The sequence below is a fragment of the Adiantum capillus-veneris genome, chromosome 22 (assembly GCF_014529385.1).
Source record: "Adiantum capillus-veneris isolate H3 chromosome 22, ASM1452938v2, whole genome shotgun sequence".
Lineage (NCBI taxonomy): Eukaryota > Viridiplantae > Streptophyta > Polypodiopsida > Polypodiales > Pteridaceae > Adiantum > Adiantum capillus-veneris.
In genome coordinates, this window is record NC_140952.1 from 104032303 (window position 1) to 104057580 (window position 25278).

The following is a 25278-nucleotide window of genomic DNA, read 5'->3' on the forward strand; positions in this document are numbered from 1 at the left end:
CCATGTAGCCGCGGGGACAACCTGCTTAGTAGATTAACCTTTCAGCATTTTGTTCCACCAAACATGTTTGAACATAGGCTACGAATGAGCACGAACTCTGTTCAACATAGCTCAAGATCCGAAGTAGGGCGGGCTATGAATGAGCATGAACTCTATTCAACACAAGTCAGGATATGAACCAACACTCTCAATTCATTCCAACATGAGATACCCCATAGCACTAATGACATTTGGTTACAGTTTGGTATTTATACTATGTCACAGACGACAATACCGTGATAGATCGGAGGGACATTGGATTGTAGCCATAGACGTTGGCATGTAGAAGAAACAATTCTATTGTACCTTTGTTCTTGTGATGGTTGCTCTTGTTTACCTATTGCTGTAGAAGATCTGGTAGGCTTTGGAAGTTGTACATTACCATTCTCTAAGCTAGGACAAAAGATTCTTTCAATCTTTCCTAGATAGCCTAGGATTAGATGATTCTCTAGTTGTGCCATGGCCTTTGGGTTTTTTTAACTGTGAGAGCACTCACATTATAGAAGATTTTAAGGAATTGATGCTTCATGACTTTATCTGTGTATCCAACAGACAAATGCACCTAAGACTTGAGCCTTTCTTGTGTAGAAGAACTTGCATATGGCTCTGGGTTGTAACGTTTTTTTCTATATAGACTCGTTAGGCAAGAAATTGTCTCAAGGAAAGTGGTTCCAAAAGAAAAATGATCAGATAAAGAAGCAATTTGTAGGTCCTGCAAGACACCTCTTGAAAATTTAATTTATCCTTATATCTACAATTAGGAGGGCTCAAAGAATTAAGAGGTACCTTAGAAGCCAATGATGCACAAGCTGCCAACAAACTTAAGCAAGACAAAAAGTTTTGACTTGTACTTTTGGTAATTAGTAAAATGGAGATTGCCAAAATTTTTACAGCCTATTTTGAGAGGAGGTATGCCACATGGAATTGAATTGTGTATGTTTCAAGTATGAAGAGATTGCTTATGGGTAATCAATTTTCCTATTGGTTCTAAAATTTCATTTTTTGTCTGATGGAGTGTTAGATTTTTGTAGTGAAAGTAATGTGCATGGCATAATTTTTTCCTTTCACCATTGTTGCTAATGTATGAATTTGCTCGAATTTGTCTTCGCTCGGTTTTTTTTGCTCGGTGATTAGAAACCACCATTTTTTTGGGTTTTGTGGCCATTTCTGTTAGAATGAACTTTATGTTTTGGATATTTACATATGTAAAATGATTAAGCGCTCATATCTAGCAGCTTCTTTCCATAATCCTTATTATTTTCTCTTAGTATAAGCATTTGTAGGAGTTTTGAAAATATTCGCACTCAAACAAGAAAAAATTGGAAATCAACAATTTGAATAGGATGCACATAATTAGCATGTTATTGTTCTATTGAATCTACATGTATTGTGCCTCCCATCTTGTAGATGAATTCATCCTAGATGAGAGGTTATCTCTAGAGTTGTGTCATGCTTGGGTGGAGAACACATGTCTATGCATAACCATGATGGGCTCTACCACGCAACTTAGGTTGATGCATTGCAAACAGTGATGTTGTACAAGATGAGGGCCTTGAGAAATGTTCTCAAGGGTATATAATGGCCAAATTTTCTTTAATTTCTTGCCAAATAATAGATGTTACAAATGTATTGTTCTTTGCTTAATAGTTGTTGCTTGATTAGCTTCGGAGTGGTGATAAAGATGGTACCTTGATAGATGATGGATTCTATTAAAGGTTGAAGGATTGATTAATTTATTTCTCTATGACATACCATCGTGTTTCTCAATGGTGGTTGTAACATTTAATGGCCTAGTAACTTGTGTGTAGCGGAAAATAGCATAGACATAGTGAGCATTTCATTAGAGTAATTTCGTAATGAGCATAGCAAGAGTGCTTGGATGGAGAGAGCAACAAAAAGCATAACACCTGATTAGATAGGCATGAACAATACTTCAAAGAGAGAGAAATTAATCTATTGACCATAGTTGAGGACCGGATCTACATGGAGCCGATCCCCCCTCGAAAGGCTTTGTATTATAGGTTTCCCCCATCAAAGGAGACATTTTACAGTACAATTCTATGTGTTCCTTCAATAACTAGCTAGTGCAATGAAGGTGGAAGCTTCAAGCACTAAGAAAACACTTATAAAACACAACATCAATTCCCTCATGATCTCGGACCCAAGACATGTTAGGGCCATACCTAGACTCGACCCTACTCACCTCCCTCAGTCTTCCACACTGCTCCAGGGAATGACGTAGATCTATTTGCAGGTATCCCTCCCACTTGGGACAGACACCCAAATAGGACTCCGGCCTATCTCGAATGCCAACCCAAGGGGGAAAATCCCATCAATTTGGAGACTCTATCCACTTATCATAATTTAATCCATCCTTGGCATATTTCAGTCACCCACACCCGAAATCGTGGTCCTTAGGCTTGATTCTCTTGATCTTTAACTTGAGGATCTGCTCTTGTTTTCTTGTTCTCTCTTGGTTCATGGTGATAACCCCTTTATCCTGACAAGCAGGCACGACATTTATCGCTTTCCCCTAAGAAGAGGGATCTTGTAATCCTACCTAGTCCAACTATTGGCATCAGTCTATACCTCGATTATGGCCGTTTTCCAATAAGAAACCGTGGGTACTTCATCCGGCCAGGCAAAAATAAAACAAACCCATTCATCCCTTATCCCTCGGGCATGAATGACCTAGGTATAAGGGTGTAAGCGTGTTAACTTGTCATGCTTTTTGTGCTAGTTATCATGTGGCAACAAGTATATCTTGTAAGCATAATGAGAGTGTAACTTTTCAAACGTGTGGGAATCCATCAAATATTTCAAAATAGGGAGACCACCCTGAATCCACTTTCCTGACCATTTACGGAGTGTTACTCTGAGGGGAGTGGGGAAGTCAAAATGCGTGGAGAGAAGCGGAGTGGGGTAGTCAACATGCATGGAGAGAAGCGGGACGCAGGGGCCACAGGTAAGAGGGGTGCAGGGGCCAGAGGTAAGAGAGAACCAAAAAAAAACTCGAGGGCTGAACTTTCTGCTGCTTCTTCTCTGCCCCGAAAAAGGGTGAAGCTCTCTGATTCCCCAGCATCCCCAATGGCAAAGACCTTGCATAAAAAGGGGAAGGATGACTCAGGCTCTCTCTCTCTCTCTCTCTCTCTCTCTCTACCTCATTATGATTTACGAGGATAATTGTTGGTGCTGTCTTGGCTGGAGAGTTGTCCCTTGATGTCAGCTTTAGCAGTAGGACATCTTGTGATAGTCACTTGAAATACAATCTCTCAAGTCAAAGTCTGGCTCAAGAAGAACAAACCAGTGTTTGATTTGAACCTTGAAATTGGAAGGAAGTGCTCAATACTACACTTTCCTACTGCTAATCTTGTGACATTGGGGGTGTGCAGGCCGACGGAAAGCTCCAAAATTTACAGTCCCAGTACAGAGCAAGTTCTGTATTATAGCAGAAGAGTTCAATGATGTTCATGGCCTCTCCCTGGCTAGTGCCAACCCCAAACTAGTGAGGTGGGATCAAATCAGTGATGTGGAGTGGTTCAGTGTTTTCAGAGAGTCAAAGAATCGTAGTCACTATCACATTAAATGCAGTTGTTTGCGTACTGATATGTTCGACCAGGTGATGCAGCTGCATTACAAGGTGTACTAGAAGCCCCCAACAAACATGGAGATCAACACTGCATTTGCCAAGGGGTTTGTAAAAGAATTCAGCCCGGTGGCAATTGCAAGCAGCTCAGCCATGCAATTCAATTGGGCTGAATTCGCTATCCAGCATTTGCAGGACCTTCGAGAGAAAGGGTACTATGAGGCCCATGTCGAAAAGTGGAGGATGCGCAATGTATGTCAAAACATCGAGGAGGCGCAAGCTGAAATGAAGGAGGATACCAAGGAGACACCCATCTCTCGCCAAAGCACTCACCAACAGGCTGAAAGCCTGTCATTTTTTGGCGTTGAGAATTTGCAGCACATAAAGGCTGCCTTTGAAATTCTCAGCAAACAACTGCAAGATGCTAAAGAACATCTTCTAACTGCAAAATCATACTTTGAAGCTGCGAGGGTTATCCAAGTAAGCAATGCTAGGGTCACCCCAATTGTGCTTGCTATGAGACAAAAGCTTCACGACGCTCAAAATGAATTACAGAGGTTACTACAGAGCGACAATGTGTATGCAAAGAGGGAAATAGACTGTAAAGTAAAAGTAGAGACATTGGAAGGTTTGGCATTTCCTGACAGTGAGGACACTCTTACTCATGACTCAACTTGTCAGCATGTAAGTGCGTGACTTTTATGCTTCTACCATATGATTGAAATATGTGCACAACAAACCTATTTACTTACCATGCTCCTCTTTTTTTGGTATGCAGACTAATGTGGAGGTTATGGAAGCAAAAGTGAATGCATGTGAAGGTCAACTGCAGCTCCTAATGCACATGAGCAAGATGCTACAAGTCTCCTCCAGTCCCACTGCCCTGTGTAATATGGCTATGGGCACTTTTATAGAAAGTATAGAAGGGGTATGCGATGGGACGATGATCAACCCGTGTAGTGGCTGATTTTGCTAGTTGAAGTAAAGAGAACCAAGCCACGGTCAAGATGCCCTGTGGGCATAGCTACCACTTTCTCTGCTTTGCAGCTACATGCTCCTCGTCGTTAAAATGTAGAGCTGTGACCTGCCAGCAAAGGATACCACAAGAATGGTGTTGGAAACCCACAGAGCAAAGACATCCAATCACACCAACATCTGGTAAGATTGTACAGGGTGTGCTAATTAGAATACCCAATGTGTTAATTAGAATATTGAGTGTGTTAACTGGATATGCTAATTAGCATACTGGGTATGCTCATTAGCATACTGGGTATGCTGATTAGCATACAAGATATACTAATTAGCACATTGGATATCCTAATTAGAACACAAGATATGCTAATTAGCATATCTTGTATGCTAATTAGCATACCTTGTGCTCAGTGTACAAATTAGAGTAAGTTTGGCATATTAGCATATCTAGTAAGTTAACTACCATATCCAAATGCTAACTAGCAAACTGTATATGCTGATTGGCATACTGGGTATGCTGATTAGCGTACTGGGTATGCTTATTAGTATATTGGATATGCTAAGTAGCATACTGGATATGCTAAATAGCATACTGGGTATGCTAATTAGCATAATGGGAATGCTCATTAGCATACTGGGTATGCTGATTCACGTACTAAGTATGCTGATTAGCATACTGGATATGCTTATTAGCATATTGGATATGCTAATTAGCATACGGTGTAGCATGAAGCAATGTTGCACAAATAGTGTGTCATGCACCCTATCATTTGATATGAAGAAGTGATTGTTTTGACTACCTCCCTTGCCTTGTGGTAGTACGTTATGTGTACAAAAATAGTTACTTGACCAGAGTGCCAATGCATTCACTGAATCTCATTTTGCTCCTTGAAGGCGTAATTTTTAGCAAAGTCAATAACTGAGACAATGAGATCATCCGGAAAGAGAAGTATACAATCTTTAAATTGTTGTCCTTGCCATCGTGCCACATAGTTATGAGTGATGAAGAGCTTCAACTTGGTCTGCAACAGTTGAAGGTACTCCTAGCACTGCATTTCTTTATGCAAAAGATCTTTTCTTTTCTTACTGTTTCCATGCTTGTCTTTTGCTTCTACATACGCAAATACTTTCACATTAATAATCTTACCTGGCTTTGTTGTTTCTAAGCAGCATAATTCTAACTTCTTTACTCCACATATCTTACAGTCTCCCATCAGGCATTCCCTTCTATGGAAAACTGCATCTGCTGGCTTTGGACAAAGAACGGACTCCCACATATGTGTGACACCTTTGAACGTGTGATGTGAAGCCAGGCAGCTGTTGCTAATGTTCTTGCCTGTAGCATAGATATTGCATACACAGTTGCAACATGTATCATGCAGCCCAAAAGCATGAGAGCGCATGTGGTTCAGTGCGTCTTTCAAAAAGGTCATCTGCACATGGTATTCGCAATAGCATGTGTACCTATCCTTCAGCCTCCTGCAAAATAATGGATTTAACATCTCAAACATCCTCATGCCAATCTTGCAATCTGGATTTTTTTGTTTGAATCTTTGAAAGAGCTCAACCTGCAATATCCATATTTGATCAGTATGTTTACTAGGAGAAATAATCCAAATAGGAATATACGCATTGCTACTTAATACATCCACCATAGAAACAAATTGGTGTGTTAAACAACACATTGTATGGTCCTAACATGCATGTAACTGGGTATAACATTGTATACTAAGCATGCTAGTTAGCATGCTGAGTATGATAACTAGCATGCTGAGTATTCTAACTAGCATAGCTGAGTATGCTAACTAGCATAGCTAAGTATGCTAACTAGAATACTAGATGTGCTAACAAGCACAATCAGTGTGTAGTGTAGCATACGAGGCATACTCATCAGCATGCTAGTTAGCATGCTGAGTATACTCATCAGCATGCTGAGTATGCTAACTAGCATGCTGAGTTAGCATACTAGCTATGCTAACTAGCATGTTGAGTTAGCATACTAGCTGTGCTAACTAGCATACTCATTAGCATACTCATCATCATGCTAGTTAGCATGCTGAGTATGCTAGTTAGCATAGATGAATATGCTAACTAGCATACTAGCTGTGCTAACAAGAATAATCAGTGTGTAATTTAGCATATGAGTCATTGTTAACCACATGAATGTGTGCTAAGAATAATAGAAGGTATGCTAACTAGCATACATATTGTGCTAATGAGCACACTTATCATGTTGAACAACATAGCCAGCACACTACGAATGCTAACTAGCATAAACCAGCTTACCAGTTATGCTACTTAGCATTCTCAGTTGTGCTAACTAGCATACTCATGAGCATGCTAGTTAGCATAGCTGAATATGCTAACTAGCATACTAGCATAAACCAGCTTACCCGTTATGCTACTTAGCATTCTTAGTTGTGCTAACTAGCATACTCAGCATGCTAGTTAGCTAGCTGAGTATGCTTACTAACATGCTATATTGCTAGTTAGCATAGCTGAGTATGCTAACTAGCATACTAGCTATGCTAACAAGCAAAATCAGTGTGTAGTTTAACATATGAGTCATGGTTAACCACACAAAGTGTGCTAAGAAGAATAGAAGGTATGCTAACTAGCATACATATTGTGTTAGCCAGCACACTTGTTATGTTGAATAGCATAGCCAGAACACTAGCATAAAAGGTGTTAAAGTAGCATACATATTGTGCTAACCAGCGTAGTCCTCAAGATCAGTAGGCATGCTAACTAGCAGAAGATTTATGTTGAACACCATACCCACCATACAGGAATGCTAAGTAGCATATACCATAAACTAGCTTACCCATTATGCTAGTTAGCATACTACGAAAGGTAGCTAGCATACTCATTGTGTCAAAGAACATACATAGCATGCTAGTTAGCATAATAGGTATGCTAACTAGCATAAAGGGTGTTATAGTAGTTTACATATTGTGCTAGACAGCATACTTATCATGCTAAACAGCATACCCAGCATACTAGGAGTGAGACTATGCTAGCTAGCACACATGCTAGGTGTCATACATAGCATAACATATTGTGATAACTAGCATGCTCTGTATGCTAGGTAGATTACTAGCATGCTAGAATGCATAAGTTATGGTGCAAGTATGTCATTGATCACCTGAGACTCATCCAGGAGGTGCACAAGGTGTTTTATGTAGCTTTTCCTTCCCACTCTCTTTCGACAAACATCCTTCTTGTTGGGTGAAACACGAGTCTCCTCTGTCCAAAATGTGTAGACCAATTCCTTAATTTCATCTGTGATAGGGCTATGACGGTGTTGCTTGTGACATTCAGCCAATGAAAATAGTCGAGCATTGACACCAGACTTCACCTACCATGATTTTTCTTTGAACAAGCTGCGATGGTCGACTTCTAGGACCCTGGAAAATTAGGCAATAGGCATGTTTTCCTTTGAATTTATCATCATCTGCAATGCTGCATTCTTCAAAGATAGCTCCTCGTTAAAAGTTGGCTGCTTGACGATAGCTAGTGTGTTGCGGACATTGGAGACAATTGCACTCAGCACAACAGCCTCCTCCTCTAAATACTGATCACGGATTGCCCGAACAAGCGGATGTTGAGCAACAAGATTCCAGATTTCACACTTTTCTTCTTTGTTGAGACATTCAGTACTCCTCTTGAAAGCTTTCACAATCTCAAAGGAGATTTTCCTTTTCTCCTCATCGTCGACAGCATGATGTCCTCGTTTAGTTGTCATCTGTCCGTGCTCCCGCTGTTTACGCTTTCTTTCTGTCTCATATTTTATGATAATAGAAAGAGCTGGATGTTGGTAGTTGTGATTCATTTCCTGTAATGGTTCCCTTCTACCTCCATTTCTAGTGGCAATAATGTTGTCTGCTGGTTTTCCATATCTGCAAGTTTGCTAAGCTTTGACAACTCAACTTTGAGGCAAGAAGCAAAGAGAGAGAGAGAGAGAGAGAGAGAGAGAGAGAGAGAGAGAGAGAGAGAGGGAGGGAGTAGGAACAGGGTAAACTGTAAACTGGTCTGAGAGAGAGAGAGAGAGAGAGAGAGAGAGAGAGAGAGAGAGAGAGAGGCCACACCCCACGTCGTCGTCGTAACTGAAAAAAGAGGCCACACCCCATATGGGAGGGAACAAATAATATATCTTATGGTTATTAAAATTTCAAACTTCACTTGCTCTTTGGTTTTGAATAGATGCTAACAAGCACTTCTTACTAGCATTGTCCGGGACACCAAAAAGCATGACAAGTTAACATGCTTATACCCATAACAAACTTGCCGGTTACGTTGCCCTAACCAAAAAGGGCCAATCTCCGTCAAGTTACCCAATAGAATCCTCTCACTAGGCCGGCCTTTCAATCAAATTGACCCCAAGAAGATCCATCTTGGTTTCCGGTCATTTTCAGACAATCTTCAAAACTCCTAGTTAAATCTATGTTTTGCAATGGGCTATCCCTATCACCTCTCGAGAGTCCTTCTCAACTTCTAGTTGGTAGTTTCCACGTTCATTCATTTATCAACCTTAATTCCTACTTTCATTAATGATCTACTAGCTAAGTTTATTTAGAAAATACAAGCAAGTTTTTGCCATAGGCATTTGATGGATAATGTCTCTTCGGAAATGCCAACTTTTTAAGTTCAATCCCCATTTTGTACGATTCCCGGGTTTTGCAATCCTTTGCCATCCATGGGGCATCTCCATGGAAGCTTGTAGAGTTTACGGTTCAAAAACAACAAGGAGATCAATTCCGCGAAGTTATCCCCTATCTCCCCCATCCCGTATTTGCAAACAAACTGTAAATTGACAACTTTAATACCAAAAATTGAACTACTTCTATCAAGCTTAGACATTTATTCTTTTCTTATGGTGCCTAGATGTCCATTTAGGAAGCTTGAAAGAGAGGATTATAACCATACATTCTTCTTATCGTAAAGAGACATGCAAACCCTAAGATTGATTACCATAATGAGACTAAATCTTTCTCTCTTTAATAAAACAAGGTTTCCATAGAAGCTTAACCCTAATCACACAAGGTCACCATGGAAGATTAACCCTAATCACAGAAAGTCACCATGGAAGCTAAACCCTAATCACACAAGATCACCATGGAAGCTAAACCCTAATTTGCAAACTTCTCTTTCAAAGATTTTCCTAAGTGCAAAATTACCATTAAATCTTAGCTTAAGGATGCAAATCTACCTTTGAAGCTTAACTTAATGATGCATAGATACTCTTAGCACTTAACCTTAATTGCGAGGTTACCATTAAAGCTTAAACCTAAAATATAAGGTAGTCACTAAAGCTTACACCTAAGTGAAAAGTTACCATTAAAGCTTAGCTTAAGAGTGCAAGTCTACCTTTGAAAGATTAACTTAATGATGCATAACTACCATTAATACTTAACCCTAATTCCAAGGTTACCATTAAAGCTTAAACCTAGCATACAAGGTAGTCACTAAAGCTTACACCTAAGTGAAAACTTACCATTAAAGCTTAGCTTAAGAGTGCAAAATCTACCTTTGAAAGTTTAACTTAATGATGCATAACTACCATTAATACTTAACCCTAATTCCAAGGTCACCATTAAGGCTTAAACCTAAAATACAAGGTAGTAACTAAAGCTTACACCTAAGTGCAAAGTTACCAGTAAAGCTTAGCTCAAGAGTGCAAATCTACCATTAAGCCTCAACTTAAGGAAGCAAGGATACCATTAGAGATTATCCCTAAAGGCAAGGTTTCCATTAAAGCTTAGACCTAATATGATGCACATAAACCTTTCTAGTATTAAAACACATGGTTTAGGCTAATTAATCCTACTAGAAGTGAAGATTACCTCCTCTAAACAAGAGGGAAGTGGGGCTGAAGTCCTTATTGAAGAGATGTGAGGCTCAAGGAAGAAGGAAATGGATTTAGAATGAAGAGGAAGGAGAGAGGAGCTTCTTCACAAAACCCTCAAGGGTTTGGCCTTCAAGAGAGTGAGAGAGCAAGAGCAAGATTTAATGGAAACCTTGATTTACTTAAGCATAATTTTAAGCATGGTAAGTATGCAAGTAGCTTAGCAATGTGTGTAAAATTACAAAGGAGAGGGGGTGCTTATACAAGAAATGGTGGGTAGAATGTAGTGTATATATTGAAGGGGGTGGTTGGGCTCACCTTCAATGCAACCTAGAGAGAGAATGAGTGGAAAGTTGCAACTTTTGACTCATTCAAGAATTTTACTCTAAATTGAATTCTTCAATCAAAGAATTTTATTTCAATTTGAATTCTTCTAAATTCCTATTGGACCCCAATTCTTTTCTCAATTCCTATTGGATCCCAATTCTCTTCTCAATTCTTATTGGACCCCAATTTCTTCTCAATTCCTATTGGACCCCAATTCTCTTCTCAAACTTATCCTAAAGAAGCTCTCTACCATGGGTAAAACCCAGTCGGCTAGGGACGAGTTGCAACTGAATGGAGTATAATTCATGCAACACGCTGACTACGGAAATTATCTGCAATTGCTACTAGCCAAGAGGCTGGGAGTGGTCAGACGCGTCGCCATCACCCCGTACGTGCTGAGCGACGAAGGAAAGGTAGAGCCCATGCAAGGCGACGACCTCCTGTGGATGTGCTGACTCATCAACACTGGCACAGTAAGGGTATAAGTAAGTATTCCACCCTCTGTGCATGATGGAAAACAGGCCGACGGCATTCCTGTTCAGACTCCTACAGCATATGCATGTGAATATCTATGTAGATAGGAAAGTCTTCTACCAATGGAAGATCGTATACCTATTCGGTGCGGCGGTACTAGGAGAAATCCTCAATTCCCAAAACCCTATCATTCTCCCCATATTGGATTACCATCATTCCTTTAATGTTTCTATCTTTATCCTGTTTTAACCTATCCACCCAACCCTGTAAAAATCCGCTATGAGCTGCTACTGTTGTTAATATTAAAAAAAAAAGGGTTTGTAATTTCTTGAGTCACTACCATGACAAGTGTTTCTTTCCCCACGTTCAGTGGAAAGAAGGGAGAAGATCTCACTACTACTGACTTTTTGGATGATTTCGATATTGCTTGTGTCGTCTCCAACAAAGATGACGATGCTTCGCGACTTAGAATTTTTCCTCTACTGATGAAAGTAGAGGCCAAGTCTTAGTATAATGCATTGCCCCAGGCTACCAAGAATGCATGGGATGTGTTAAGGGCTGCTTTTGTAAAGATGTTTGGTGGAGGCACAACCTCGGAGAAGCTATGGCAGCTACTACTGACGGAACTGAAGCAAGGAGGTCTGCTAGAGTATGCCCCCTACGAGTCCAAATTTGTGGACTTATGGGAGAGATCGGTTGCCTCACTGGAGGAAGGCAAAGGAGCGCCTAATTTCCTAAAGAAGGACGTTTCCTTGCTGGTCTATGGTCGCCGCTTAGAGAGAAGGTGAACGGAAGGTTTCCTGCAAAATATGAGTTGGCAGTTGAAGTAGCCATCCTTAAAGACAAGAAGCTGCACATGCAAGCAAGAGTAAACGAGTCAGAGGAAACAAGCTCGGCCCGACCAACCCCAGTGAGACTGAAACAGCCAATCATAGAGGCCAACCTCAAGAGGCATCATAAGAGCAGCAAGACCTGCTGAGTAGCATCACCACCCAACTAGAGAGTTTATCTATGCATCTGGTGCAGCAAGGGCATGCACCTGTCAGGAATCTAGAACAAGGAAGAGGACAACAAAGGTAGAACCAAGAGTACCACTGTTACAATTGCGGAGAAGACGGCCATGGAATGTACTACTGCCCACATCCAAGGAGGTAGAATTTCAATAGAGGAGGGAGACAAATCAGATCTCTTTGTCAAGAGCAAGACCAACACCACCTAGGCAACCAGGGCTGATCCCACCGGTCCAAATCCTTCGACCACTTGTACAACAGCAACCACCACCCCAACCTCTCATTCCACCACTACCCCCACCACCTGCTGTGAACCAAGCGGTGAGTGTTATTAGCTTGGAGGCTAAAGGGAAGGCAAAGGTAGAAGAATTAGTTTGAGAGAAGCACAAAGGGAAAGAAAAGGTAGAAGAAGTGGATGCTATGGGAGTGAAGCGTGTCAGGCATGAGGAAGCATATCAAAGAGAAAAGAAGATAAAAGGGAAGGCTGAGTCTAGCAAGCAAGCAGCTAAACGACGGTGAAAGATAAACATCGTGGACTTCTCACTAGGTGAGTATGCAAAACTCTATGACTTAGTTCAGGATGTGTTAATGAAGGGCCCGAAGATAACTTGGCCCCAATTACTCCACCTTGCGCCAAGGATGAGGAGGAAATGGACAAAAATGGTAAGTACCAGGAAGTCAAGACCCAGGATAGTTGGGGCTATCTCTGGAAGGAATTTCAACTACATCCTACCAACCATGGATGCCCACATCAAAGGGCAACGAATCTCAAACGTCTACATAGATGGTGGCGCTATATATACGTCTTGAGTGAAAAGATGATGCACCTTCTAGGTCTAGAGGTAAGTAGGCCGGCACCCTGCCGAGCCAAGATGGAAAACAATCTAAGAGTGAAATGTGTGGGCATTGTAAATGCGGTCAAAGTAAAAGCATTCAATAGAGAAGTGGAGGTAGACATCTTTGTCATGCCACACAAAGGGGAGGGCTACCCCATCATTCTTGGGAGGCCTTGGCTTATGGCTATGGAAGCTAAACAAAACTGGAGCACCGGGATGATTCAGATGAAGGACGCTAAAGGGAAGTCCATATTCTACGACATGAGGATTGAAAAGTAGCGTGACATGATCTTGGAGGCTTCAGAAGATGAGTCCACCAGCGACTATTTGTCTACCTCAGAAGAAGAGACAACCACCACCAACAAAAGTGACAGTAGCATCGAAGTGATGGGGGTCATTCTTAAAGACCCAAAAAGATTGACATAATCTGAAACACCCTTGACAAACCAAGAGGGATCATCAGGTATGCAGTCCTTGGAGGATGCAAGTAAGTTACAAAAAATGAAGAAAGGAGGGAGTATATCTCCATGCTAGGTACCTTCACTACTTTGTTCATTGATGGCTATGATAAGATCATAGGAATTATAGTAGTGAAACACCACATAAAGCTCAAGGAAGGCAGTAAACCCATGGTACAAAATCTCTGAAGACTTGGAGTAATCCAACAAGAGGCACTACTTAAAGAAGGTAAGATACTTAAGCAGGTTTTATTCACTTGCTATCTCAAGTGGTCCTTCCCCTACAACAACTCACCCAGAGGGATGTCTTCTCATGGAGTGAAGAGAATGAGCAGCAATTTAGTGAGGTAAAACAAATCCTAGCTAAGCTTCCCACCATTTCACCTTCTAAGAGGGACGAGCCATTTTATGTGAACCCTAGTGTAGGAAGTGATACACTCGGAGCCGTGCTAATGCAAAAGGACTCCCAAACTTCTTTCATGCGTCCTATTTACTTCTCTAGTCATGTCATGACCCCGTCAAAAAAGGGATTTACCGAAGTAAAACACATGGTTCTGGCGCTAATGTTTGCTACCACAAAGTTCCGCTCCTATCTCCTGCCTAGACCCTTTGTAATCCTGACAATGGAAGAGGTTTTCTCATATGTAATGCAACACATGGATGTCTCATCTAGGATCTCAAAGTGGTTAATTAGATTACAAGAGTTTGACTACACCATGCAAGTAGAAAACTCCACTAGAGCTAGTTTAGTGGAAATTCTCACTTATCGCCATTATGAGAAGAAACTGAAGGTCAACACAGAAGGGAAGGAAGAAACACCAATGGTAGAGAGTCCTAGGCTGGAAAAAGCTCACTCTCTTTTCTTTGACGGAGCATACAAGAGAATAATGGACCAGTCTGCAGCAAGCATAGTCATTTTCAACGAGTGACAAGAAAGAGTATTCTCCATCGAGCAGTTATTACACTCCCACTCCAACAATGAAGCAGAGTATGCAACCCTAATTCTTGGGTTGGAACAATGTATCTCACAAGGAATTCAACACTTAAATGTGTTTGGCGATGCTTTGTTTTGATAAGGCAGATAAATGGAAGTTGGGTTTGTAAGAATCAGGTTTTACTTGGTCAACTACGCCAAGTTAAGGATATTCTAAGGAAGTTTGAAGCAGTGAAACTATTTCATGTCCCCAGAGCAGAAAATCAGGAGGCAGCTGCTCTAGCTAAAGAAAGAATACAAGACGTTCCCGTAGGAGCCATCAAATTGAAGCTACCCCTCTTTCAAGGTAGTGATGCTATGCCTGATGTCGTTAGTTTTTTAGATACAAGAGAATGTCCCGAAGGATACACCAAAGGCCAGAAACAGTGGCTAGTCAGGAAGGCTACTAGATACCACCTTCTAAACGACCACTTGTATTGTAAGGGCAAAGATCAAATTCTCAGGCGGGTACCAACCTCCAGTGAGATCACAGTGTTAGTTTCAAGTTTCCATGATGGTGTCTGCGGCGGTCATTTTTCTCTGGATATCACCAGTATGAAGATTCTACAAGCAGGATATTCTTGGCCTAGTTTGAACAGGGATGTACACCATTGGTGTAAGACATGTAAGGCTTGTCAAGTGGCCAGTGATCACACATTAACCTACGAGCCACAAACTCCTATCATCTCATATGGTCCATTTGAGAAATGGGGAATAGATGCAATCGGTCCTTTACCAAGGGCCCAATCAGGTAAACTGTACATCATAGTGGGTGTAGACTACATGACTCAATGGGCAGAAGCAATAGCCACCACCCGCATTACAGCCCAAGAGGTAGCAAAGTTCATTTTTGAGCATATCTGTTGCCGTTTCGGCACTCCTCTTGAGATAATATCAGATAGAGGACCAAGATTCATAGGTGCTTTGGTGGGAGAACTGATGAAGAAGTTAGGCATCACACGCTGACATTCCACACCATACTATCCACAATGCAATGGTCTGGTAGAGAAGGTAAACGGAATGATTTGCAAAATCATCACAAAGCAGGTGAACAATCACACAAGGGACTGGGATAAACATCTCATGGCAGCTCTTTGGGCCTACCGAACATCACTAGGTTTCACCCCTTTCCATCTAGTTTATGGAAAGGAGGAAATTCTACCCATTGAGGTACAGATAGCAAGCTTACGAGTTTTGGCTAGCCAGATACATTGTCCAATTGTAAATCTCCGAAACCACATCTTGGATCTGGAGAGACTCCAACTAGATAGAGAAGAAGAAATGAATCACTATGCAACACAGACAGAACAACGCCGGCTCACTTTCAATCAAGGTCTTAAAGAAAAGGGACTGGAAAAAGGTATGTTAATGCTGAGGTACGACAATAGATTTGACACTAGGAAGGACAAGAAATTTCAACCCAGATGGGAGGGACCATTCATGAATCAAAGTCAGGGCTAGAGACATGAATGCCTCTAGCAAAAAGGGGAGGGCTAATGATAGCCGATTTTCAGAAATCAAAGAAAAAAAAAGGAAAGCAATTTGTAGTAGTTTGGTGGGAGGAATTGGCAACATTTGCACCACAAGAGAGGGGACTTAGTGTAGCCTTTTTTTTTTGGGAATTTGTACTATGTAAAAGGAGCTATATCTACATCTCGACTCCAATGGTCGATGCACACACACTCATGTTAGCAAGGTTCTCGTGTCAGTAAGTCATCTCTAGAGAATGCACCAAGTAAGCTCACTATTTCTCCCTCTATCTCTCTATCACCATGATTTTCCACCTCGCCGGAAATAAGGTTTCCGTAAATATTGCAAGAGAATAATTCTCCCTCACACCTCCGAGGGTTTTCATCACATGTCTATTCTCTCTCTCTCTCTCTCTCTCTCTCTCTCTCTCTCTCTCTCTCTCTCTCTCTCTCTCTCTCTCCCGCTTTGTGTGTGTTTGTAGAATATGTGATATTTCAAATCACCGTTGTCTGCATTCTAGCCGCTCAAAGCTAGGTGGTGTCCCTGTTCGCTTCACCATGACCGGCTTGCGGCGTGCATCAGCTCTCGGCGTTTTCGAGGCCGTCGGGGTCCGTGTCGCGCTTTGCACTCGTCAGCATGTAATAGGTGTGTACAAAGGATAGGTGAGGTGATGGTATTATTTTCAAGCCAAAAAATTACAAAAGTAAATAATCGTCACGATTATTTATACCTGTCAACTTTTTTAACAAAACTTGACAAATTTTGACCTAAACATATTCAATACACTTGAAACAAGTCCTAACTTAAATTTGGTAAAGTTTCGTCTTGTTGGCATCACTTCATGCTTTGTCGACTCTGAAATCACCAATTTTTGTGACTACATGGCCCTTGGAGTTGGTTAGTCACTTTTGAGGCTATGGATTTGTTTGCTACAGAGTCTTGAGGCAACTCATCCAATTTTGACCCATTTGGAGTCAGTTTGACTGCGTATGTCAAATTTGACACTTTGTAGCCTTGAGCTGTTTTTTGCTTTTCGAGGGCTTGCCTTGATTGATTTTATGAAACCAACCATATACATTGTGTATAGACCCAGTCTATAAGCTGTCTGTGGAGTGAGAATCAAATTCTCGCATCTGCCAAAAACCTAGCTTTTCTACTTGGGACCCCCCTCGACCCCTGCCCAATGGTCAATTGTTGATATAGAAGTGTTTTATTATGTTGGGGCATGCTGCACTTCAAGTTTCGTCTGATTTGGTTGAGCTGACAGGTCTGTATGGTCAATTTTTGGTCGTAGGTCTTTGTGACTGGTCGGTTTCTAGGGTCTTTTCTGGGGTTTAGACTAGCTACCGGCCATACAGAATGGATCATTGATAAGTATAGACTACCCTGGATATCTATACTCGGACTTCCCCAGCCATTTTTTTCCAAATTTCCCTGTTTGTCCTACTAGTCCATGAAAGACTCAAAAATTTTCCCAATCGGATTTCCCTAGCTCATTCTGCGAGAATTCTGCAAAAATAGGTTTGGCCGCCTAATTTAGGCTTCTCGCTTCCATCTGCCGATTTGATTGAAAGTTTTTGTGCTTGTCCACCTTATCCTTCTGATCATCAGCGTATCTTCAATTTTTCCATCTGAGCTCATTTGCTATCTATTATTAATTTTTGACCTGTTTATTGAAAAAATCAAAGAAATAACAAAATGCACTAAAAAAACAAAGTGAAAATCCAATAATTATAAAAATCCATTTAAAAACACAACTTTATTGTTTTTTGTTGGATTTCTCTATTTTTAAAGTCCCTATACTAACAAAAAAGACTATTTTTTAATGATTTTTTGATAGTATATACAATATTTACACTCATTGGGGAGATGTTATCATTTAAATTTTCCATCTTGATGATTTGTTAAGGGCATTATTAGGTGATTTTGCAAAAAATTACACGTTAACATCAAACTTTTTCCTCTCTCTTCAAACATTGCCCTTAATTACTTAGTTCCCTTCCACCCCTCCTAGATGGCGTACTCCGGGATGACTGTGTGCATGGGTTGAATAATTGTGTCTATGCATAGCCTTGGTTGGCTCTACCATGCTTTGAAAATCAATGCAGTTCAAACCATTACGTTGTGCAAGAGTTGGGTCTTCAGTAGTTAACTCAAGGGTTTCTGATGTCGAGGTTTTCTTTTGCTGTATTCCAAAGAGAAAATCTTGTAGCTTGTGTGCTCTTTGCTTGATTGTACCATTAGGATGCTTTGGTGTCCTTAAGCTGTGCCTTTGGTACCCAAATTTTCCTGACTCCTTGCATGCTACTTATAGCATTTTCTTTTCTATAGGATGGAGAAGGTTGATTGCTTCATGGTTTTATCTTTTGGTAACCTCCATTACATTCCTATTTTCTTAGTGCAATTGGAACAATGAGTTGTCTGCCTTTAGGGGATACTTTGAGTTGGTTGGTATCCCAATCTGGTATTGCCTTGTACGTCTGCATCCATGAGATTCCAAGAATCGTTGTTTCAATCATGTGTTCATTTGGCAAGCATACAAACTGACGAGGGCACGAACATCCATGTACTATCACATTCAAGTTGACTACTCTCAATGTTGGTGTTGGGTTCTTGTTGCATCCTTTAATAGTCGTTATTTTTGTTGTCAAAGACTGACTTGTTTCTTTCTTGTACGTGGAATAACTAACTGCATTTACTTGAGCTCTTGTGTTGACCAATGCATTTGTGATATGATTGTTCAGTTGTACTTTGATGCTGATGGGGGCTTTTCACAAGCCAAGCTCACATACCCCTCTTCTCTCGTCCCCACCCCATGAAAACCCCCTCTTAGGGAGGAAGTGATAAAAGGCATTGGAAAAAGTAAGAAAAAAATAAAGTATGATTATGTAAATATATAAGAAAGGTAAAATAGGCCACCTCATGCCTGCGGGGCAGCCCATCCCCACCTTGCCTCCTTTTTCTTCACTGTTGCCCCGCCGTGTGTCCCTTTTCCTCTCCTCCACTTAAAAAGTCAACCCCCTCTCTCTTCCCCTTGTCCTTTCTCCTTTCTCTCTCCCCTCAAGCTACCCCACCTCTCACCAATAATGCATTATAACTCACCAATAATGCACCCTAACTCACATGCAACTTATGCTATCTTCCAAAACAGTATACCCCACCCCCCTTTTCTCTCTCCTACACTCTCCCATGATCCAAATACCCCCCTCTCTCTCTAAAATTCAAAATCTCTCTTGTCTTGTAGCCAGATGGCCTCCCCCACACTCACACACACTCAGTTTCACTGAAAAAGGTGCCCACAGACCCATCCCCACCCAGTGGTTACTTGATTTTCTTGTGTTCACACACATCTGCACACAGATTCACCTCTTAACACACTCCCCGCTTGTAATTACTTTATTCTCCATGTCACCTCTCACTTTTTTTCATCAACCCATCTCTCTCTCTCTCTTAGTCTCTCTCTCATGAGACTGCTATTCTGGCACATATACACACAGCCATACAAGTGGGGCCCACAGTCACATGGCCTATGTAGATAATGATTTCTTCATTTCTAAATTCTAGAATTTCTCCCCCCTCCTCTCCTATATAAAGAGGGGTCACCATCACACTAAATATACACACAACATCACCAAAGAACACACTATGCACTGTGTGTGCCTAGTGCACACACACACACCCACACCATCACCATCACCGCAATCACCATGCTTGTCTTGAGCATGACCTCTACACCCTTGGCTATGGAAGATGAAGGGCAACTAAATGAAGAATGATGGCCATGATCCTCGTACGAGTCTTCGCCATCAACTCCCACCTATCCGCCATGTGCTCTACCACTCTCTCCCTTCTCATTCCCCTACCCTATGCTCCCCATTTCATCGCCTTATTCTCTAAATAAAGCTTGAGGTTTTGTGAGTATGTTTTCTTGCAATGTTTTGCCCATGTGAGGTGTACGGAATCGCCACCTAGTCTTGTGTTTGGAGTGAGCTTGTGTATGTGTAAAGGGTGTGCGGATTCGCCATCCTTTTGTGGTGCCTAAGTACTAAGCCGCTATACCCCCTCCCTCACTTTCTCTCTCTCTCTCTCTCACTTGATCTCATTCCCTTTCCTTTTCATGATTACTCCCAAGCATCCATATCTCTTGGATGAAAAATTTGTTATGGTGGTGTGTTGTTTGCGTCCTAGCCGCTGAAGCTAGGTGGTGCCCCCTGTTTGCTTTACCATGACAGGCTCGAGGCGCGCCATTCGGTCCGCGGTGTTTTAGAGGCCGTCGGGGTTCGGGGTTCGCTTTGCTCCTGTCATTTGGTGCCCCCACTGAGGAGGGCTTTCTAAGACCCTTCAGTTTACAATGCTGAAAGTGACGCCCACTATCAATCATGGACGAATGGCTGAAGGAATTTTTTAACTGGAGGACAGAAGAAGAAGAGACGAAGGAGGCACTAGCCGCCTTCATTGAGGTGCTACTGCCAAGCTGCAGTGTCGTCAGCATTCAAGAGGTAAATTCTCCATCTCGTGTCGCTCGTTCTAACTATAAATTGAGAGCATAAGGTGGGAGGTCGGTGAAGTGCCATCACTGTTGTCAACCAAGGCACACTGTCAATGAGTGCCACCAACGAAGGCAGCGAAAGGGCTGAGGTCATCTACATCGATATTCATCGCAAAGAAGTCATTCACATCAAGGAAGGGAAGCAAACGGTGAGACCTCTTTTCCCTAAAGAAACTACAGTCAAAGTTATAACTCCAAAGTGGCCTAAAGGGGCTGCTGGAGCCAAAGGCAAGGAGAAGATAAGCAAGTCTGGAAACACATGACCCCGAAGGGAGAAGCATCTGGCCAAGCAAATGCTTCAAGCTCAGAAAGCTGGGTTGTACCCAGTTTGCCAAAGAGAAAGTCATCCGAAGCTAAGCGGCGAAAGGTCACCTACCGATTTGCACAACGCATGCGAGTGCTACCAATCCACTTCGACAATCCGGAAGAAGAAGTGGTAAGAAGATTCCCATGTCCTAGAGAAGAGTGGTTCGGCTACTGCTCTCGCTGTTTTGGAAAGAGAGTGGAGGATCTTCCTCCTCTCCCTGTACAACTTATCCTGAAGAAGCTCTCTACCACGGGAGAAACCCAGTGGGCTGGGGACGAGTTGCAACTGAATGGAGTAGAATTCATGCAACACGCCAACTACGGAAATTACCTGCAATTGTTGTTAGCCAAGAGGCTAGGAGTGGTTAGATGCGTCGCCATCACGCCGTACGTGCTGAGCAACGAAGGAAAGGTAGAGCCCATGAAAGGCGACGACCTCTTGTGGATGTGCCGACTCATCAACACTGGCACGATAAGAGTATAAGTAAGTATTTCATCCTCTGTGCATGATGGAAAACGGGTCAACGGCATTCCCATTCAGATTCTTGCAGCATATGCATGTGAATATCTATGTAGATTGGAAAGTCTTCTACCAACAGAAGATCGTACACCTATTCGGTGCGGCGGTACTAGGAGAAATCCTCAATTCCCCAAACCCTATCATTCTCCCCATATTAGATTACCATCATTCCTTTAATGTTTCTATCTTTATCTTGTTTTAACCTATCCACCCACCCTTGTAAAAAAGCTGCTATGAGCCGCACTGTTAATGTAATGTAAAAAAAAAAAAAAAAAAGAGGTTTGTAATTTCCTGAGTCATGGCAAGTGTTTCTTTCCCCACGTTCAGTGGAAAGAAGGGAGAGGATCTCACCACCGACTTTTTGGATGATTTCGACATTGCTTGTATCATCTCCAACAAAGATGATGATGCTTCACTACTTAGAATTTTTCCTCTACTGATGAAAGTAGAGGCCAAGTCCTAGTATAATGCATTGCCCCAGGCCACCAAGAATTCATGGGATGTGTTAATGGCTACTTTTGTAAAGAGGTTTGGTGGAGGCACAACCTCAGAGAGGCTATGGCAGTTACTGACAGAATTAAAGCAGGGAGGCCTGCTGGAGTATGCCACCTAGGAGTCCAAATTTGTGGACTTATGGGAGAGATGGGTTGCCTCGCTGGAGGAAGGTGAAGGAGCGCCTAATTTCCTAAAGAAGGACCGTTTCATTGCTGGTCTATGGTCGCCGCTTAGAGAGAAGGTGAAGGGAAGGTTTCCTGCAACATATGAGTTGGCAGTCGAAGTAGCCCACCTTAAAGACAAGAAGCTACGCATGCAAGCAAGAGTAAACGAGTCAGAGGAAACAAGCTCGGCCCAACCAACCCCAGTGACTGCAACAGCCAATCATAGAGTCCAACCACAGGAGGCATCAGAAGAGCAAGAACTGCTGAGTCGTATCACCACCCAACTAGAGAGTTTATTTGTGCATCTGGTGCAGCAAGGGCATGCACCTGGCAGGAACCCAGAACAAGGAAGAGGACAATGAAGGCAGAACCCAGAGTACCACTGTTACAACTACGGGGAAGATGGCCATGAAATGTACTACTGCCCACACCCGAGGAGGCAGAATTTCAATAGAGGGGGGAGACATAATCAGATCTCTCCACCAAGAACACCACCGCCACTCAGGCAACCAATCCCACCTGTTCAAATCCCACCACCAGTGGTGCAACCACAGCTAGCCACACCAGTTCAACGCCAGTCACCAATGCAACCACCGCCACAATCACCACTTACAATCATCCTACGCCCACCATCAATTGGTACCCGCACACCAAGTATCATTGGTCTTGCAGAAGAGGTCAAGATGAAGATAACCGAAGAAGGATCAAGTGAGAAGTTTATTCAAAGAACTGAAGCAGTGGAACAAGAGGTTAAAGAATCAAAAGATGCTACCCACATGGGGGAGGTAAGTCAAGAAAATTGTGTTACAAATGTGAGTACATCTTTAACTTTGAATGAAATAGGCACAAAAGCTATCAATCGACAGCATTGGGCCATAAGCGTAAGAAGGTGTAAAGTGTTGATTAGGCCTCGTCAGAGTAAGAGGAATGCAAAGGGCATGAAAGATACAAGAGAAGAGGAAAACCAACCTGCTAGCAAGGCTTTGCAAAAGATGGACAACATATTAAGCAAAGGGGAGGGCTTTGAAAACGGAAGCCTGTGCACCACCATGGACCCAGGACAATGTAGCAAGCTAAATGAATCTTGCATCAAGGCAGTTTCACTAGAGGACCATAACGAAGAGGTAAGTATGACTGAAGGTTTGGAGTTGGATATTTCTCCAGAGGCTTGGCAGCCGAGCAAGACTTTATTGTGTAGTGTTATAGACTTGGAGATGGGTAATGCCTCTAGTCTACTGAAAGATGTTATATCCTTGGAGATGGGTAATGCCTCCAGTATATGTGAGGATGTTCATAGTAAGTTTGATGATCAATATGTTGCCAACCTTTTAAGGATGTTCCAAATTCCTCCACAACACAGCATTGTGTTTTCATGGGATGCATCAGACCTATGGCTATGGCTAGCCGCTATAACATATAGAGAGAAGATCAGCATGGAGATAAGATCAAAGGAGACATGGATAGACAAAAGCCTGATAGAATGCAAGAATGAAGACCTCATTCGCAATTTGGTACAATTTTTTACAAATAGTGCATCTTCTCTTTGGAGAAAAGTAAGTGGATTACGCTTGAATTTAAGCCGCAAGGTAGGTGGCTTGCTATTAGCATCAGTAAAGGAAGCTGACATGTTTGAGCACACCCAAAAGAAGCATGATATGCTTGCAGTTTTTTCTAGTCATGGCAGTAAGCAGGATTCTGAAGATAACTTGAGCTCACCACACCAACAAGGCGGCCATATATGGTGGATTCTTGGTACACTCTTGGGAATCATAATTTTCAGTTTTGTCTTTGCAGGAGCCAAGATGCTCATTTCCCCTCTCGCTACTGGTGGTTACAAATTTGGTCCAATTTGGCATGCAAATTTTATTGTTCGGACATTGCAGACAATGATCCTATTTTTCACTTGGGATCCAAGAGGACACTGGCACAAAGTTCTGGAAGCCATGGGCTTCCCCTTTAATCAACCGACACTATTCCAAGAAACAAGCTATCACCCGGACCTGTTACAGATTCATAAATATCCCAGAAATCTCACCAATAGCCAAATGGAATGGCTAGTTCAGAAGGCAACTCGATATCGGATCCTACAGCTAAGCGGAAGAAGAACCAGATGAGCTAGAGACATGAATGCCTCTAGCCAAAAGGGGAGGGCTAATGATGGGGGCTTTTCACAAGCCAAGCTCACATACCCCTCTTCTCTCGTCCCCACCCCATGAAAACCCCCTCTTAGGGAGGGAGTGATAAAAGGCATTGGAAAAAGTAAGAAAAAAATAAAGTATGATTATGTAAATATATAAGAAAGGTAAAATAGGCCACCTCATGCCTGCGGGGCAGCCCATCCCCACCTTGCCTCCTTTTTCTTCACTGTTGCCCCGCCGTGTGTCCCTTTTCCTCTCCTCCACTCAAAAGGTCAACCCCCTCTCTCTTCCCCTTGTCCTTTCTCCTTTCTCTCTCCCCTCAAGCTACCCCACCTCTCACCAATAATGCATTATAACTCACCAATAATGCAGCCTAACTCACATGCAACTTATGCTATCTTCCAAAACAGTATACCCCACCTCCCTTTTCTCTCTCCTACACTCTCCCATGATCCAAATACCCCCCTCTCTCTCTAAAATTCAAAATCTCTCTTGTCTTGTAGCCAGATGGCCTCCCCCACACTCACACACACTCAGTTTCACTGAAAAAGGTGCCCACAGACCCATCCCCACCCAGTGGTTACTTGATTTTCTTGTGTTCACACACATCTGCACACAGATTCACCTCTTAACACACTCCCCTCTTGTAATTACTTTATTCTCCATGTCACCTCTCACTTTTTTTCATCAACCCATCTCTCTCTCTCTCTTAGTCTCTCTCTCATGAGACTGCTATTCTGGCACATATACACACAGCCATACAAGTGGGGCCCACAGTCACATGGCCTATGTAGATAATGATTTCTTCATTTCTAAATTCTAGAATTTCTCCCCCCTCCTCTCCTATATAAAGAGGGGTCACCATCACACTAAATATACACACAACATCACCAAAGAACACACTATGCACTGTGTGTGCCTAGTGCACACACACACACCCACACCATCACCATCACCGCAATCACCATGCTTGTCTTGAGCATGACCTCTACACCCTTGGCTATGGAAGATGAAGGGCAACTAAATGAAGGATGATGGCCATGATCCTCGTACGAGTCTTCGCCATCAACTCCCACCTATCCGCCATGTGCTCTACCACTCTCTCCCTTCTCATTC